Source organism: Chiloscyllium plagiosum, unplaced genomic scaffold (genome assembly GCF_037043375.1).
Source record: "Chiloscyllium plagiosum isolate Xiang-an unplaced genomic scaffold, Cpla_swu_hap1 HiC_scaffold_25, whole genome shotgun sequence".
In the NCBI taxonomy this organism is placed as follows: domain Eukaryota; kingdom Metazoa; phylum Chordata; class Chondrichthyes; order Orectolobiformes; family Hemiscylliidae; genus Chiloscyllium; species Chiloscyllium plagiosum.
The window spans coordinates 44477463-44497346 of record NW_028270163.1 but is presented as its reverse complement, the minus strand read 5'-3'; the positions used below and the strand labels follow the sequence as shown (position 1 = coordinate 44497346).

The 19884-nt window shown below is 41.0% G+C and overlaps 1 protein-coding gene and 1 long non-coding RNA gene across 14 annotated transcripts in view; one reads left to right on the top strand and one right to left on the bottom strand.

Moving 5' to 3' along the window:
* The window catches only part of LOC148145331 (uncharacterized), a 205874-nt gene that overhangs the window by 100467 nt on the left and 85523 nt on the right, over positions 1-19884 (bottom strand). For 2 of the 3 annotated variants that reach the window (XR_015761425.1, XR_015761427.1), the window contains exons 3-4: positions 18826-18928; positions 16653-16745 (exon numbers count right to left, since the gene is read on the bottom strand). This is a non-coding gene — a long non-coding RNA (uncharacterized LOC148145331). The remainder of the gene's footprint in view (positions 1-16652; positions 16746-18825; positions 18929-19884) is intronic. The other variant, XR_015761426.1, reaches the window with a different exon arrangement.
* LOC122562210 (inward rectifier potassium channel 16-like) overlaps positions 1-19884 on the top strand; it is a 137203-nt gene that overhangs the window by 50390 nt on the left and 66929 nt on the right. The gene's annotated exons all lie outside the window — the stretch shown is intronic.

Sequence of the window (19884 nt, the reverse complement as noted above, 5' to 3'; positions counted from 1 at the left end):
TTATTTAACTGGATTTGCAGAAAATATTTGACAAAGTCCATCATAAAAGACTGTGAGCAATAGTCAAAGCTCATGGAATTGAGGACAAATAAATTAAGTTGTTATGAATTGGCTGAGTGGTTGGAGATGTGAGTAGAAATAGGGCAGACACTTGAATTACTAGCGTAAGACCAGCGATGTCCAACAAAAATTTATAACTACACTTTGCAGGTCTCAACTAATCACTTAATTTCTTAATGATATAGGTGATGGGATATGAAAAATATCTAAATTTGCCAATTACTGAGTATTGTTCTAGGCAGCACACCTTAGGAAGAATATACTGAGGGGGTGCAGAATTGAATTAGCAGAATAATATCTGAACACCAAAGAGTAAATTACAAGGAGAGGTTACACAAACTGACTTGTATTATGGACTAGCCAGACCACTCAAAGCATTCTTAAGCAGGCAACCCAGACCATAACTTTGCAATTTGTTTTGGTAAGTGAACAGTGAAAATTACCCAGATTAAGTTAGTGAAGTTGACTACCAGGTTTAAAACAGACAAACATTTATTCACAATATTACACAATGAAACACAAAGAACAAAATAAAGATCCCCTACAGACCTCATTCTATCCAAACTCGACTTAAGTATGCTGTTCCAAATATACACAACAGTCCTAATAAACAAATCCCCTTTAACACACAGTACAAAGAAATGGTCAGATGCTTACAGGTTGAAGTTAGAAGGGCAGAAGAGTGAGTTTCCACACAGCTCATTGTTGAACTCCCAACCAATTCTGGACTGAACTAAACTGCTCAGCTAGGGAGCTGACCACTGCCCTTTCATTATACAGGTCACTTCTAAAATGTGACCACTTTAGCCTGAAGTCTCATCTGTTCACATATAAACAAAAGGTCTCTCAAAATCCTTTTCATCTCTGTACCAAACCAGACTGATCGGAGCCCGGCCCGGTTTATTGCCCCTCTGAAAAAAATGAAGGACAGACTCTCCTTGAGCCAAGGAACAGCCTTTAGAAAAAAAAGAACTAGCGTTGTGACACTTGTCTATGATGAAACTTTAAATGTTAATGAGCGGTCTGATCAAACTTTTCAATCTATCAAGGAGAACAGATAAAGGAGATAGAAAGAATCTATTTCAGGTTGTTGGAAGTCTAGGACACTATCTGAAGATTGGAGTCAGACTTTCCAGGACTGCAACCAGGACACAGTCCTCCACCTAAAATATGCCATTTCTTTGGAACTGTCACAATAAATAAAAACAGAATGGCCTGGAGTACTCGATGGGTCAGACAGCAGCTGTGGAGAGAAAAATAAAGCTGGCAGTCCAGAATGTTTAATCACACCAAAACCAGAGTCCTTTCAAATGACAGACAGAACACAATTCTTGAATTCCTACTTCCATTCCCGGCATCTGCAGTTTTTTTAGATGTACGGGATAAAGGTACAAGAAATGAGCTTGAACCTTGCACTCCTGGGATAGACACTCACATCTCCTTGGGAGTTGAGAATGTGGTGCTGGAAAAGCACAGCCAGTCAGGCAGCATCCCAGGAGCAGGAGAATTGACATTTCGGTATAAGCCCTTCATCAGGAACGAGGCTTGTGGGCCGGGGATGCTGAGAGATAAATGGGAGGAGGGTGGGGCTGGGGGGAGGATAGCTGTGAATGCGATAGGTAAATGAAGGTGGGGAAGAAGGAGATAGGTCAGAGAGGAGGGTGGAGTGGATAGATGGGAAAGATAATGGACAGGTCAAGAGGGCGGTGCCGAGTTGGAGACTTGGGATTGGGATAATGTGGGGGAGGGGAAATGAGGAAACTGGTGAAAACCACATTGATCCTGTGCGGTCGCAGGGTCCCAAGGTGGATGATGAAGTGTTCTTCCTCTAGGTGTCAGATCTTTATCACATCTCCCGGGGACCCTGCTTCTCATAAACATGTGATTTAAGGACATTCAGTTATTGAAAGGTTCATTGGATCTATTAGTGCGTTCTGGGTGAATGGGAATAGAGGATGTGAGGAGGGGTTTATGATGGGAATGTATTGGGGTAAAATTAATCCAATTTAACAATGTATGAAAAAATTTCAGAAGGTAACTGTCAAAACACTTTTAGCGAACAACATCAATGTATAAATTAGGGTACATTTTATAAATTTGCATTCAGGGTATGGGGATTTTGTGACTAGCTTTGCGTATTGAGAACTTTAAATCATTTTTTCATGGTTGCAAATCTCTGGCAAGCTTTTTGATTTCTGCATCCAAATTCCTGAATCCCAGCTTGCAGATTTCTGTACTCATCAAAATTTCACAGGTCACCAATTTCCAGGGAATGTTCCTACTCTTGTCCTCCAGCAATGTGCTGGAATCCTCCGAAAAAGCTTAGCAACAGAAAATAAAACTACATTATTTTGTAAATCTCTTTGTAGCCTTTTGCTTATATCTTACAAAAATACTAGAGATGGGGGGGGAAAGAGGCTGTTTAAGTGTTGATCATGAATAAACTAATTGGGTAATAGTGAATCTGGTTGAAGATGTTTGGGAATGAAGTGGGTGGGGGGGGGGGGGGGGTGGCAAGGCTGATGATCAGATGACAAATCCTTATGTGTTACCTCCACTCAGAGTTGATAACCCTAACTTGCTCATCCCAACTCAGAATCCCAGTTATTGTGAAATGAGCTGACAAACTTTTACAGGAGCAAAAAACAGAAATTGCTGGAGAAATCCAACAAGTCTGGCACTATCTATGGAGAGAGAAACAGAGTTAACATTTTGAGTCCAATGACCTTCTTCAGGAGAAGTTCTTCGGAGATCTGACAAAGGGTTACTGGACTCGAATCGTTAACTCTGCTTCTCTCTCCACAGATACTATCAGACCGGCTGGGTTTCTCCAGCATTTCTGATTGCGTTTCAGATCATGAGCATCCACAGTTCTTTGTTTTTATTTTAACCTTTACAGGAATTCAACTTGAAAAGTTTGTTATTTTATTTTAATTCATGGGCAACAGCATTAGACCAATTTTGGATTCCATCGAAGAAAGTACTCTACATCAGATTATGTACGTTGTGCATTCTGTGACTGGGAATGTGATGGCCTTGTGGTATTATCACTAGGCTATTAATCCCATGACCCTGGTAATGTTCAGAGGACCCAAGTTTAAATTCTGCCATAGCAGATGGTGGAATTTGAAGTCACTATAAAACAAATCTGGAATTATGGGTCTAATGATGGCCATAAAGCCATTGTCAATTGTTGGAACAGTCTATTAATGTCCTGGAGGGATGGAAGCTGTTTTTCCTTACCTGATCTGGCCTATACATGAGTCCACAGCAATGTGATTGATACCTAACTGCCCTCCAGGCAATGAGGGATGGACAATAAACGTTGCCTTGGCCAGTAACTTTTAAAAATGTTAAAAGCATATTTTGTAGAATAATGAAAGATAATAATACATAGCGTACAAAGTGCATCAATGATGTTGACTATTCTCCTTGTGTCACATGGAAATTTAAATGACACATACTGTTCCAGAAATTCATCCTCTTCCCCTGTGAAACAAACTTGTATTTTTGTGTCTTACTTTTAGCTGAGTCATCCATACCCACAGTCACAATTAGTGTGCGAATTGTGAATTATTTGGAGAAGATGTAAAGGGAATGGTTGGGGGGTAAGGGTGAAGACATGAAGGAATGTCTTTCAATAGCTGTCAGACAAAACAGCTGATAATGGAGAATGCCTCAAGATACTAAAGCTGTCAGTCTATGTCCTCATGTAACAAAAGCCAGACAACATCCAGACTTGTGCTAAAAAGTGGTAAGTAACATTCATGCTATAGAAGTGAGGGGCAATCATCATGTCCCACAAGAGAGAATCCAACAATCACTCTCTGAAAACACCAAATTAAACATCTTGGTGAGATCAGAAATTGAACTGGACTAGCCACCTAAATACTGTGAGGACAAGAGTAGGTCAGAGGCTGGATGTTCTGCAGCAAGTAATTCAATTTCTATCACTCCGTAGCCTCTTCACTATCTACAAGGCACAAGTCAGACTCTCCACTTGTCTAGCTGAGTGCAGCTCCAGAACATTCATGAACTCAACACCGCCAATGCACAGGGGCAACAGTGTGTACCATCGACAAGTTCCGCTGCAGTAAATACTAAAGGCTCCTTCGACTACAGCTTTTAAACCTGCGACATCTACCAGCTAGAACAACGCTCTGCAATTTACCTTCAAAGACACATACCATCCTCACTTAGAACCATATCGCCACTCTTTTACAGTCACTAGGTCAAACTCCTCGAGCACTGTGCCTGACAGAACTGTGCACATACTTTCACCACACAGAGTGGTTCAAGAAGGCTGCTCATGAACAGAGCAATTAGGATGGCTAATCAACAACACCCATGTATCATGAATGAACATTCAAAGAAACATTTAGATTTCCTAAAGGGCTTGACCAGGTACTCGCTGAGAGGCTATTTCCCTTCATGGGAAGAGTCCAGAACCAGAGGACATATTCTCAGAATAAAGGGGAGCCATTTTATGACTGAGTGAGGTGGAATTTCTTCTCTCAGAGGGTTGTGAGTCTTTGGAACACCTCGTCACAGAGAGCTTGGGGGCATTTAAGGCTGAGATAGATAGATTGGTGATCAGTTGGGGAGTCAAGGGTTATGGGAAAAATGCAGGAAAGTGAACGTAAGGGAAGTTACATCAGTCATAATCCTATTGAGTGGCGAAGCATGCGCAAAGGGGCTGAATGGCCGACTCCTGTTCCTATTTCTTATGGTCTTATTGAAATCTCAGGGCTTTCCATAGGATACCTCACAAAAGGATGTGGTCACATTGTCTCATAGATAGATCAGTTTCAATCATAATGGACTGCTTCACATTCCTCATTCTTGTATATTTAGATAGATCATTTCTGCCACATTCATTGTGATGTTGTCACCAAATACCTCACTATCACCACCCCGCCCACACTGGCTTCCAAAGGTACCATTCCTAACCACTACACATACACCAACTCCTCAATGATTCTCAACTACTCCCTCCCTGTATAAGGCTCTGGTTAGACTGCATTTTGAATATTGTGAGCAGTTCTGGGCCCCCTATGTAAGGAAGGATGTGCTGGTATTGCATGGGGTTCTGAGGAGGTTTACAAGAATTATCCCAGACATGAACGGTTTGTCATATGAGGAGTAGTTGAGGACTCTGAGTCTATACTTGATGGAGTTTAGAAGGATGAGGGAGGAGATCATTGAAACTTATGAAATACCGAGAGGCCTGGCTAGAATGGACATGAAAAAGATGGTTCTACTAGTAGGAATGACCAGGAGCTGAGGGCACAGACTCAGAGTGAAAAGACGACTCTTTAGAACTGAGATGAAGAGGAATATTTCAGCCAGAGGGTGGTTAATCAGTTGAACTCATTGTCACAAGAGACATGGAGTCAAATCATTGAGTTTATTTAAGACAGAGAAAGATACATTCTTGATTGGAAAAAGTGATCAAGGGAAGCCAGAGAGAGTGGGGTTGGGAAACACATCAGCCATGATCGAACGGCAGATTAGATGGGCCAAATAGTGTAGAGTCATAAACTTGCACAGCATGGAAACAGAACCTTCAGTCCAACTAGTCCATGGATCTAGGTTTGCTCGTTGAGCTGGAAGGTTCATTTTCAGGCGTTTTGTCACCATACTAGGTCACATCATCAGTGAGCCTCCCAACAAAGCACTGCTGAAGATTCCTGCTTTCTATTTATATGTTTGGGTTTCTTTGGGTTGGTGATGTTATTTCCTGTGGTGATGTCATTTCCTATGGTGATGTCATTTCCTATGGTGTTGTCATTTCCTGTTCTTTTTCTCAGGAGGTGATAAATCGGGTCCAAGTCAATGTGTTTATTGATAGAATTCTGGATAGAATGCCATGCTTCTAGGAATTCTCATGTGTATCTCTGTTGTCCCAGTCGAAGTGGTGTCCTTCCTCATCTTTGCCTTCATCAATCTTCCTTGTCACTTCATCAAAAAACTCAATCAAGTTTATGAGACATGATTTCCCTTGCATAGTCTATCCCTAATCAGTCCTTGCCTTTCCAAATACATGTAAATCCTGTTGGTCAGAATCCCTTATAACAGCTTACCCACCATTGACATCAGGCTCACTGGTCTACAGTTCCCTGTCTTTTCCTTGCCACCTTTCTTAAATAATGTCACCACATTAGCCACCTTCTAGTCTTCCAGCATCTCACACAAGGCTATCAAAAATATGAATATCTCCGTAAGGGGCCCAGCAATCACTTCCCAGTTTCCCATAAAATTCCAGGGTACATCTGATCAGGCCCTGAGGATGTATCTCCATTTATGCTTTTTAAGAAATCTAGCACCTCCTCCTGTGTAATATGGACACTTTTCAAGATATCAATATTTATTTCTCCAAGTTCTCTAGTTCCATGTCCTTCTCCACAGTAAATACTGATGCGAAACACTCATTTAGTATCTCATTCATCTCCCTCAGTTGCACACAAAGATGGCGTTGTTGATCTTTAATGGGCCCTGTTGTTTCCCTAGTTACTCTTTTGCCCTGGTGTATTTGTAAAAACTCTTTGGATTCTCTTTAACCCTATTTACCAAAGCTATATTCTGTCCCTTTTTTGTCCTCCTGATTTCCCTCTCAAGTAGACTCCTACTACCCGTACACTTCTTGAGTGATTCACTTGATCACAACTGTTTCCCTGCCATATGCCTTCTTTTTCTTGATCAGAGCCTCAATTTCTCCAGTCATCCAGCATTCCCTACACCTCCCTGCTTTACCCTTCAGGAGAAAGTGAGGGCTGCAGATGTTGGAGAGTCAGAGTCAAAAAGCGTGGCGCTGGAAAAGCAAAGCAGGTCAGGCAGCATCCAAAAGGCAGAGGAATCAATGTTTCAGGCCTAAGCCCTTCATCAGAAATGTGCCTTACCCTTCACACAAACAGGGACATACTGACTCTGGACTCCTACAGCCTCATTTTTAAAGGCCACCCACTTTTCAACTATTCTTTTACATGTGAATAGCCTCTCTCAATCAACTTTTGAAAGTTCTTGCCTAAAATCATCAAAATTAGACTTACTTCGCTTCAACTTTTAGATCAGATCTATCTTTTTCTGTAGCAATTTTAGAACTAATAGAATTATGATTGCTGATGCCAAACTACTCGCTCACTGGCACCTCAGTCACTTGTCCTGTCTTATTTCCCAAGATAAGGTCAAGTTTTGCTCCTTTTCTAGTAGGTACATTGACATACTGAATGAGCAAATGTTCTTATTGTACCTTATTCTGCTCCTATATCTTATTGTGTTATGGTAATTTGGCCATTGCTGAGGATAATTCAACATCTATCACAGACAATAACTAGTGATGGTGAAATAGTTGCTTTACCTGTTTTGCTGAAGTGTTTTGCTTTCGTTGTCACAATTAACTTGTTTCCCATCAACGGATATCTCCTGCATTTCACATTAATATTTCCTCAATCGCTAATATTAATATCCACTTCCATCACAAATAGCACAGCAGATAAAAGCTGAAAACCAAGAGATTCTTCAAAATGGGGCCCCTACTTGATTTTTTTTTGCATTTGTTCTTGAGAACACCACTCTGCTGGTATTGCTGGCTAGGTTGGCATTTATTGCCATCTCTACCTGCCTGGAGAAGATTGAGCAGAGCTGTTTTCTTGGAATGTTGCAATCCATTGGGTGTAGGCCTATCCACAATGATATCAGGATGGGAGTTCCTGGAATTTAACCCAGCAACACTGAAAGAATGAGGTTACAGTTCCACGTCAGAATGTGGCTTGAAGGGGAACTTGCAGGTGATGGTGCTTCCATGCATCTTCTGCCCTTTTCCTTCTAATTGGCAGAGGGGCATGTTTGGAAGATGCTGTCAAAGGAGTCTTGGTGATGTGCTGCAATATATCCCAACAGTGGTATACACTGCTGTCACTGTGCAATAGTGGTGGAAGTAATGTTTATGCCAGGTGGTGGATGGAGTGTCAGTCAAGTGGGTTGCTTTGTCTTGGTTAGTGTTGAGCTTCTTGAGTGTTGTTGGAGTTCTACTCACCCTGCCAAGTGGAGAATATCCTGTCAAACCTCTGACTTGTGCCTAGTAGGTGATGAGCAGGGATTGGGGAGACAGTGAGTGAATTACTCGACACAGAATTCCCAGCAACTTATATGTTATTGTAACCACAACATTAATGTGGCTGATCCAGTTCAGTATCTGGTTACTGTTGATCATGAGGACGTCAGCGATGGTAATGCCATGCATTGTCAAGGGGTGATGGTTAGATTTTCTCTTGTGGAGGTTGTTCATTGTAAGACAGATGGGTGGTACAAATGTTACTTGCTAAAATCAGCCAGAAGCTATTCAGGACTTCTGCATTTGGATTGAAATTTTGGTAGACTTTTTTTCATTAAATTGTTCACTATGTTGGTAAAATCATTTGACGAAACTGAGAATACCAACTCCTGACCTTGAAACAAGTACAAATGCATGAACAAATCACCTGTGACTCAGTATTGAATCAAAAGATTTTTTGTGGCCCCAAGGTCCCGTACTTCCCGCGGGAGCCTGTGCCCCACAAACTGAGCCGCCTCTGGAATTTTAATTTTGTTTCCTTCCAGGGAGTAAAAAGAAGGGCCCTACATAGACTGCTGCTGCACACCGTCCACCTCTTCTCCCTCATCCACCGTCCAGACATGCCTTGGCGTGCCCATTTGCCACCGGGCGGTGGGGATCCCCAGTGGAGGGCTCTCTACGCGGGAGTCCTCCCCCTTTCTCTCGGGGATCTGGGGTGGAGGGTGCTGCACACAGCAGTCCCCTGCAACCGCAGATTGCGGTGGTTCATGGACTCCCAGCCCAACTGCTTGTTCTGTGGCGCTGTGGAGTCCGTGGACCACGTGTATATTGGGTGTGGGTGTTTGCACTCCCTTTTTGATTTTCTCAAAAACCTCCTCCTCTGCTTTTGGTTGCACTTCAGTCCCACGCTCCTGATCTTTGGGCACCCGGTACGGAGGAGGGAGGGCAGGTCTGAAGACCTCCTCGTGGGTCTGCTCCTGGGCCTGGCCAAACTGGCCATCAACAAGTCGAGGCAACAGGCCGTGGAGGGGGTCGTTAGGGCTGACTGCCTGCCCCTCTTCCGCGGTTACGTTAGGGCCCGGTTGTCCTTGGAGAAGGAGCACGCGGTGTCCACCAACACCCTGGAGTTGTTCAGGGAGAGGTGGGTGCCGCAGGGAATGGAGTGCATTATTTCCCCCTCCAATCTATTTTGATTTAGTCCCTACTCTCCCCTTCACTTTTTGATCACACAGCATTGCCCTTTGATGTGAAGGGCAGTGTTTGTCACTGGCCACTCGGGTGTTTTCCTGTCTTCCTGGTGGTGGAAACTGAATAAAGATTTGTGCACCTTGTGTCTTTCACTGTGTATCACACCTGCACACACACACCATGGGTGCTGGGGAAAAAATAAGCACTACCGCAGTTAGGCGGTAGTGTGGGGAAAAAAGGAAGAAAAAAGGAAAAAAAATCAAAAGATTTTGTGTTCAAATCCAGCTCAATATTTGAGTTGAGGCTGACATTGCAATACAGTACCGAGGGAATATTGGTAGTGCCACATTCCAGATGCTCTTTTGGACATAAAAAATCTCTAGTCTGCGCTGGAAGTACCAAAAGTAAAGAACCTAGTCCTGGACAATCTCTCAATCAACGTCTCTAAACTGTCTGGTCATTAACATGTTGCTGTTGTGGGAGCATGTTGTGTCCAATTTGGCTGTCACATTTTTAACGATTCACCATTGACTACCCTTCAAATATATTTGATTGGCTGTAAAGCACTTGGAGACATCCAATGGTTGCGAGAGGTGCTATATAAATGAAAGGTGTATTCTGACATTAACTAGCAAAGTTTTTTTTATTCGTTCATGAGAGGTGGGCATCACTGGTCAGACCAGCATTTATTGTCCACTCCTAATTACCCCATAAGGCAGTTAAATGTCAACCACATTGCTGTGTCTCTGGACTCACAGGTAGGCCAGCCTGGCAGATTTCCTTCCATACAGGGAGCCAGTTCCAACAATTGACAAAAGTCTCATGGTCACCATTTGTTTCTTAATTCTAGACTTTCATTGGATTCAGTTCCCACTATCTACCATACCAGGATTTGAAACTACATGCCCAGAATCTGTGTCGATGTGTTAAAAGTCCAGTGATTGTGCCATTGGGCCATCACTTCCCCGAAATGTGAGGCCTCTCATATACAAAGTCAAAATAGTCAAGACAAATGTTGCAGACAAATATATTAACCCTTGACATTCTGTGGCATAACAGCAAATCCATAATTTCTGAACAATTTCTGAACATTTGTGCATGAAATGTACTTTAATTGAACTTTGCAACTGCCTTGTGAAACTTTGTAACTCGATTAGCTCCATTCTTGAAGTGGGAAATCTCATGTCACTTCGTCAGAAATCTGTGTTACAACACCATTCTGGTATGTGAAAATTATGCAATGATCTGTTCGTGAATGTAATTGTGTGATCACCTCGGTCAATTACCTCATTTTCCAATTCAAAAGCCATTGTCTGTGAGAAATTTACCACAAAAATAATGGACGCCGAGAAATTCTAATACACAGTTCTTTCAGCATGCAGGGGAAAGGGAGGCTGAAGAGTCTTCTATGACTTGTGTGATAGCCATGCCTGGTCTGCATTACAAATGTGGCCCACATTGAATTGATTCAGGATTCTTGTGGTTGTTCTGTTTGAAACAGGCTGGAGACCGATTGCCTGCAATTTGGGGTCTTACTCCTGTGCAAAGCATGCAGCATTTCTCAGCATCTAGTGAGGTCATTCTCTCCTGATACTATCTGCTGAGTATTTCCAACAAATTCTGATTTATTTAGGCTTTTTAATGATCTTCTATCCTCGATTTGGAATTCATCTGAGCTGACTAAATTTCAAAATTCAAAATATCAATTGATTAGATTCCCTACAGTGCCGAAACAGACCCTTCGGCCCAACAAGTCCACACCAACCTTCTGAAGAGTAACACACCCAGACCCACTCACCGACTAATGCACCTATCACTATGGGCAATTTAGCATGGCCAACTCACCTAACCCACACATCTTTGGATTGTGGGAGGAAACCCACGCAGACACAGGGAGAATGTGCAAACTCCACGCAGACAGTTGCCCGAGGCTGGAATTGAACCCGGGTCCCTGGCGCTGCGAGGCAGCAGTGCTAACCACTGAGCCATTTTGCTGCCCTTATTGGTTAATTGTTTGTCCAATTTTCTAACATTTACACAATGTAGCCCTAGAAGAACTATCCAGAGTGTTATTTAGTCGCATTTAATGAAGCTAATCTCCAAACCACTGCTCACATTGGCACAAAACTGAATATGTGAGGACCCTGACTCTCGGAGATGAGAACTGCCAGCATAGAGAAGAGCCAAAGGTTTTATCCCAGCATAGCTAATGGTACCTGAGAGACTTCTTTAATATTATTATTCAGTGGATGCTGTTACATGCTCATATGCAGTCATCAATTGTCGTGTGAACTGACCTATACCTCACAGATACGTCAACAGCTCGAGTTTTACTTTGACAAAGCATTCCAGAATTTAAGCAATATTACTGAGACAGTGCAATATTGAAATTCTCATAAACAAAAACAGATGTTGTTGGGAAAGCTCAGCAGTTCTGGCAGCATCTGTAAAGAGAAATCAAAGGTAACGTTTTGGGTCCGGTGACCATTTCTCAGTTAACCTTGATTTCTCTTCACGGATGCCACCAGAACTGCTGAGCTTTCCCAGCAACTTCCGTTTTTGTTTCTGATTTACAGGATCCCAGTTCTTTTGTTTTTTATTGAAAAATCTCTTAATTCTTTCATCAGCCTCTTATTAAAAATTCTAATGTGTATTTGAAATCTGTTCCAATCAAAGGCCATTTGTCACATCACTGGTAAGTGTGAAAGGCACTTAAATTGTTTGAGTGTAACTAAGGAATCTAGAATCTTGCCAATTTGTTGCCAAAAAGAAACCTGTTAAGCTCAGAAATTGAGAGACTTGTCTTCCACTTTTCTACATTTGGTTGGTGGTAACTGTTTTACCTGTTGAGGAATGTTTTAATACTATAACTTTCATGTTAAAGTAACATATCCTGTGAGTTGAACTTAGCATTTAAGTCACTTATATCTGCGATTTATATTTCTTCCTTCAGTAAGTGTCAATATGTTGCATCTTCGTCTAGTAGAATAGAGGTTATGTTTTTCTATATAGCGAGTTCTTAATGACAGATGTTATACTCTTGTCAAGATTCTTGGGAAAATGTTTATCCTTTCACAATCACAGTTGATGAAGTACTTTTGAAGTGTCTTCCCTTTTGTGAAATAGAAAATGAGGTAGCAATCTGTGCACAGCAAGATCCCACAAAGAGAACTGTGATCAAAACCAGGGAAGCTAGTTTTAGTGATGAAGGTTGTGGGATGGAAGTTGAAATGCCCCTGATCTATACGTGAATAATGCTGCAGGATGCATATTCCCACTTGAGAGGGCAGCCAATTGGGTAGAAAAGAGAGTATAAATCTTCCGATAATGGCTGTATCTCTCCGTTTATAGTGTTTCCAGCTCCCTGACCTCCCCTCCTTTGCCACCACCCTATTAAGAAAAGCCAAAGTGTTTGTTAAATTCTGCTCAAGTCACTGATATTGTGAAAAGAAATATAACATGCAGAACAAAATGTTAAATCTGCTCATTATCTGGTAGATACACTAAATACACATTAGGGGATCCAACAGATGTGTTTATGGATATGGACTTTAGCGGCTTGATGCAACAAGGAGCAAGAGCAATTCTGAAGTACTACATCCCCAGCAGAGAGGATGAGATGGTTGAAAATACCATGGACTCAATTGTCTGACTTATGCTTAACTGCAAGCAGGATTCTCTTCTGGGAGAACGAGTCTGTAAAATTGTTCCAGAAGTCTTATGAATGGGTCATGTTGTAGGATCCACGAGTTATTTTTCTGCTCAAGTATAACATTCAATGTGCCAATTTTAATCATTACGGGTTGCATTTAACTTCCTTTCCCCTTATTGTAACTGAGTTCTTCCTTATTTGCAGAAAAGAGAAGCTCAAATATATGACCAACAATAGGATTGGCTTCTTTCTAAACCATAAATATTGTGAAGTGGTGAACTCAGGTTGTTTAAAAGGACATTTTACCCTTACATTCAGTGCGACTGCTCCAAGGGCGGGGAGTCTGATAACATATGAATATTCTGTATATTACTAAAACTCCTTTTTGTAAGGATTCACTGCTGATTTTTCTAAATGCTGGGGTATTTAAAATACTTTCCATTTCAAAAATCCCCCAGTTTCAGCAGCGAACGCCTTCAAGTCATGGTTAAAAGCCAAGAAAAGCTCATTCTGCTCTGTCCCAACAATGTGCCTCAGCCTTGGTTTCCACAAAATACCCCTGCTGCGACACTAATGTATTTTCCACAGCATCAACACTGTGGCCTCTTTGAGTGAGTTTGCCAGTTTTGTGGTAGACTACTGTTCAATACAATGGAAACTTCACTTTTAAAATAACTGCTTAGAGTGAGCTGTGAGTTGGGGTCAGTGCCTTGTGTTGATATGAAAAGCTCAAAGTTTTCAAAATCAATGCACGAATGCACACGTTGAGGATCAGACGCTATTCTTTGCTGTATCTCACAATTTATGCGTGTACAGATATGGGACATTTTTAAACTTTCTGCTGTCAATTACTACCATTTGGACAGGATGGAAATTACAGTGATCAATAGTAGTAAGAACCACAACGAGAAAGGAAGTTTGAACAACTAGCCACAGCCAAGTTATGCATCCATGTTCCAAATGGGCCGAAGTTCCTTTTTAATTGCTTGCTCAGAGGATGCGGACATTACAGGCAAGGTCAACGTATACATAGAATAGAATAGAATACCTACAGTGTGGAAACAGGCCATTTGGCCCAACAAGTGCACACTGACCCTCTGAAGAATAACCCACCCAGACTCATTCCCCTACCCTATACTTTACATTTCCCCTGACTAATGCTTCACCTGTAATTGCCCGTGAGAAGATGCTAGTGCACTCTGTATATAATATGAGGCTGTAATGACATCTGGAGCTGCGCAACATTGACACTGACAGAATTCAAACTGAACATTGACGAACAAATAATTTTTAAGAGTAAGATGGACAGTACTTTTCCATCACTTTGCTGGCAATTAAGAGTGAGTTGTTAGGGCAGTAATTGGTTAGATTGGAGCTCTCCTGCTTCATTGAGAATAGGAGATACCTGGGCAATTTTATACTCTAGCAGAAAGTTGCCAATGTTGTTGCACCTTAAATAAGAAAGGAAAGATGAAGAAAAGTAAATGTTTAGAGAAGAAATTATGAAGCTTAGGACTTTAATAGCTGGTACCACTGACCACCACTAGTAGACAAAGTAAATTGAGGTGCTCGAGAGGCCACAGTTGGAGGAGCACAGAGATCTCAGAGAGTGGTAAGGCAGGAGGAAGCTACAAATAAGGTGGGATTGAGAGGTCAAAGGCTTTTCACATAAATATGAGAATTTTATATTTGAAGTTAAATGTAGACCAGTCAGCACATAGGCCGTGGGAAAATGGGACTTGATACGAACTGGGTTATAAACAGTGGAGCTGTGGATTAGTTTCATTTATAGATAATATCCTGGTCAGGGCTGTGTCAATAACTGAGTCCATTCTGGAGGATGTCACATTTGAAAGGTTCTATCTGTATCTGTGCTCCATCCTGTAAAATCAGATTTAAATCTTAGTTTCACATTTCTAAATCTCTGACACCGACTTGCTTCAAAACAGAAACTGGGAAATGTGACTAACTAAAAAGCTATTTTGTTTAAAACCCAACAGTCAAACCTAAATTATCAATCAACAATCTGCATTCCCAGATCTACTCATGATTAAAAATTCAGCTACTTTTTAAACAATTTAGCAGAATAACAACTTCTTTATTTAAAGGCAAATTTAACAAAAGTCCATATGCTCTACTTATGGATTACTTTCCATTCATTGTCAGTGTATTCCTGTTCAGATTAAATTGGTCCTTTTTAACTGTAATCAAATGGTCTGAGACCAAATTGCAGGCTTTCATCTTTGTTGCAAAGTGCATAAAATTGACTAACAGACACTGCTTTTGTTAGGCTTTTAAAATTAACTGTCCTGAGCTATTTTATGAAGTCTAAAAGTGGCACGGCTCTTGCAACAGATTTTGTTTGATGTTAGGGTAGAGCAGGTCAACTAAGTGCTTTCCAGAGAGAACCAGAATTGCTCTATTATCTAGCAACATTTCACAGAGATTTCACTGTTCCAGAAGCTCTCTTATGCGTGTCACAGGAAAGTGATCAAAGATTGCAGGAAAATCCAGGGGTGAAGAATGACATTTCTGATTGTGATCTGGGAGCAGTACCATATAAACTAGAAAGTAAGCTACTGAATGATCCACTTTTGACAAATGTGACAATCCCAGACCTCTCTATGATATATCTGTTCTCTGTGTGAAAGTGTACTGTTTTTGTAGTTCTTTAAAATCTTTGACATTGCCTGACAATAAATATCAGCAGAAGCGATCAATTTTTCAACATAAGCAGATGATGCAGAGAGGAGATTGATTATGGAGAAATCAGTTACCAGGACAGAAGGTTGCATATAGATTAGATTCCCTACAGTGTGGAAACAGGCCCTTCAGCCCAACAAGTCCACACTGACCCTCTGAAGAGTAACCCAACCAGACCCATTTCCCTCTGACTAATGCACCTAACACTATGGGCAATTTAACATGGCCAATTCACCTGACATGCACATTTTTGGACTGTGGGAGGAAACCGGAGCACCCGGAGGAAACCCATGCAGACACAGAGAGAATGTGCAAACTCCACACAGACAGTTGCCAGAGGCTGGAATCGAGGCTGGGACTCTGGTGTTGTGAGGCAGCAGTGCTAACTACTGAGCCACCAAGCTACCCCAACTGGACGCTACTGGGCAAGAGAGTAAAAAAATGCAAATGGTTAAACTGAAATTTTTAAAATCCAGAAGATATTGAAAATACACAAGTCTAACAGCATCTGTGAAAACAAAGGCTGAGTTAATGTTATGGGTACAGCCACTTTAATAGGGAACAGCAGAAAGATCAAGGGGGCTTATCAGGGTAAAGCATCAAGTTCCATACATACAAAGGATTTGTATAAGAATATCTTCTAATGAGCCCACTAAGAGATTTTATTTCACACCCCTGCAGCAGGTGGGACTTTAACCTAGACCTTCTAATCAAGAGGTAGGGACAGTACCACTGTGGCACAACAACCCGAGAGGATTTGCACATTGGGAATATGAGAAATTGTTCCAGGTTGTTTGAAATACAAAATTAGTATCAAGTAAATGACCTAGTTAACCAATGTGATGACAGGTAATAAGTGTGAACTCCTGCAAATGGACCCATATTGAGTTCGTTGCCTGTTTTTGGCAGAAAGTGAACAGGAAAGAAATCTGGTGGGTGATAAAATGGGTGGTCAAGTAATTATGAGCTCATTTTAGATTGAAGACAGAAACCTACTTCATCCTGTAGGAGATGATGGTGCATCGGTAAACTTCCTAGGCGAACAATCCAGGGTCCAAGCGAAGGATCCAAGGACTCATGGCATGGAAGCTGTGGATTTAAGTTTAACTAATTGATTTATTTAAATAGTTAACAACAGTGGAATTGTAAGTCAGTCTTGTTAATAGTGACTATTAGCATGTCACTGATTGTTGTTAAAAAACATGTAATTCACTAATATCCTACAGGGAAATAAATCTGCTGTTCTTATCTGGTCTGGCCTAAATATGATCCCATAAAATTAGCAATATGTCTAGACTCTTAACTATCCTCTGAAATGGTCCAGCAACTCAGTCAGTTCTGGTAAGCCATTAAAAAACATCACTATACGGACTGCAAGAAAGCAGTTCAGCATCACCTTCTCAAAGCTATTAGATATGATCTTAGCAATGATGCTCATATCCAATGGAAGAAAAAGTACAAAGAGAAAGCTGTCTAAACAGAAATTGGCCTGATCAGAGAACAAAATACATATTAAACAGCCATTATTGCATCACATTGAAAGGAACAGTGGAAGCAGGTAATCTGCAGAGAGACAGTGGTCACATGCACAAGTATAATTTTATTATATATTTCAAAGGGCAGTACAGTGTTTTTATAGATTATTCATTCAGTCTTCATATCACTAGCTCCCTACACAACAAGAGATAATGTTGTAGTATAGAATTCTGACAATTGCTGTGTTAACATATTCTAATATTTTGCACCATCTGGTGCTGATTATACTCGGTGTGCATTTGCATTTTCCTTTTTGGCACTGCAAACTAGGTGGTTTGAACAGTGTATAACAAAAAGTGCATAACACATCATTCTGTTGATATTTTTATTTGGTAGTTACCTCATGGGAATGAAAGCAGGGATTAGGCACAGACTTGTTCCATTCAGGTGACTGCCCAGATAAGCTGCATGGGGGCAAATAGTCTGGGACATCCCAAAAGTGCCTTTACATTTCAAACAATGGGGTGGGTTCAACATTGTGTGATCAAAACATCCTTTAGTTAACACCATACTTGTTGAATGATTGGTTGAGTTCAGAAAAATATTGACTGGACTACTCTAACTATTCCATACCATTAGATATGGAAAAGACTACTGACTAGCACCCTTCACACCCACATTTTAAATATTTTACAATGTGTTTTGTTGATGAGTTTAGTTTCTTTGGAAACTCGAACAAATGTGAACTGAAGGTACAGAAGAATTTCTGATTGATCGAGTACTTGTTATTGGACAACTTAAGCAGAAATTTGAGGTTTGGAAGTTGGGATTCCTATCTCCGGGCAGTTAATGATGAAAGCTGTAATTCAAATATGTCCTCTCTTGGGTTTGCAGTTTTTAAAAAATGCATTCATGTGATGTGAATGTCACTGCATTGTCCATCTCTATTGGCTTTGGAGTAGATAATGGTGATCTGCCATTTTGAACCACTGCAGTCCATAGTGGTTAGGTCTATCAACAGTGGTGTTAGCAAAGGAGTACCAGGATTTTGACCCAATGACAGTGAAGGAATGGTTACAATATGTTTCCAAGTCAGGATGCTGTGTGTCTCAGAATGGTACTTGAAGCTGATGGTGGTCCCAAGCAACTGCACCCTTGGTCCTTTGAGTTGGTCAAGGATAAACAGGACCCTTCCTGCCAAACAAAAACTGCTCAGTGTCCTGCTTATTATATTGTGGGTATAGTCAATTGATTAACATCTAAAAAAAACAGATCAACTACGGAGGTGAATCTTCAGGGCAATGTGTCATATCCAAGTTTGTGTCTGTCATGTCAGCTCAAAACAGTCGATACAACACAACAAAAAGTGATAGAGAATCACAGTGGTTAAATTCTTCTTTGAAACATTTTTAATACAGTTGTGATTGGACCCAGCAAAGTTTCAGTGAAAGATTGGTAGGAACTGCCTCAGTGGCAAAAACTGCACTTTGCTCCATCTTGGGAATTTTTCCTGGCCCTCTGCCAAAACTACAATAGGAAATTAGGAGAATACCCTTAGACATTGTACTCCTAGATCTGTGAGACCTCACAACACATTTCAGTAAAGCAGTTATTGGAGGTGTGACACTGTTCAGTAACGTAAAAGTCATGTCATGTACTAGCAATAGTATTTAACAATGTACAAGCATAATACCATGGCTTCATTGCAGGGCTTTTGCCATAGAGTCTCACTGGTGTTGGGGAGAGTTTAGAATCTGGTCTCAGCTCCCTGTATCCAAATCACGGGAAGTCTGGTCCTGCAAGGAGGAATATTGACAGGAATGAAGAAACAAGTGTCACTAAAAACAAAAGCCCACTGCAAATCAGTTCCCCATGCTAAACCTCACGAGTTTGGGCTCAGATCCATTCCTTCACCGCTATTCAAACTTATAAAATAACAATAGGGAAGCTGGTTTTCAGCTTCAGAGTGTCTCTCAAAAAACATGGACTGGATCGTTTAGTTAAAAGTGAAGTAGTGCAACTCATTGCCATCTTCAAAAGAAGCAGTCCACAAAGATCTAGTAATCTATGCCTGGATTTCCTTTTTCCTGATGGCACATTCAAATTGGTGACAAGTCAAGGTATCTCCAGGCAGCTTTAGTGATGCCAACTGCATTCATGAATTTTCACAGACAGCGATGCAGGAAATTAAATGAACTTCACTTTTAAACTTAAGTGTTTATGGTAGAAAACTAAATGATTATGTCTGCATTAAGGAAAAAGGTTAAAAAAAGTAATATTAATTTTAAAATTGTTTTAACTCATTTGGAATTCTTGTATCATACTACCGAAATGTGACAAGGTCAGAAGTCATACAATACCAGGTTATAGTCCAACAGGAGAAAGTGAGGACTGCAGATGCTGGAGATCAGAGCTGAAAATGTGTTGCTGGAAAAGCGCAGTAGGTCAGGCAGCATCCATAGGTTTATTTGAAGTTACAAGCTTTTGGAGTGCTGCTCCTTCATCAGGTGGAAATGTGACATTCCACATTATATGTAATTGGTTGATAATTGCCAGTGATTACGAGCAATTATGAACTGCTTAAATGTAGTTACACTTCACTTACCAAATTGTAACTTGACAGAGAAATCAATAGCCTAAGAGTGAAAATTCTGTCAGCCAATTGACTGCACATTCAGGAAAATTCAAATACAAATCCTTTGGCGGGAGTAAAACCTCTGACAATGACTTCTGCATTTTTCTGCTTCTGTGT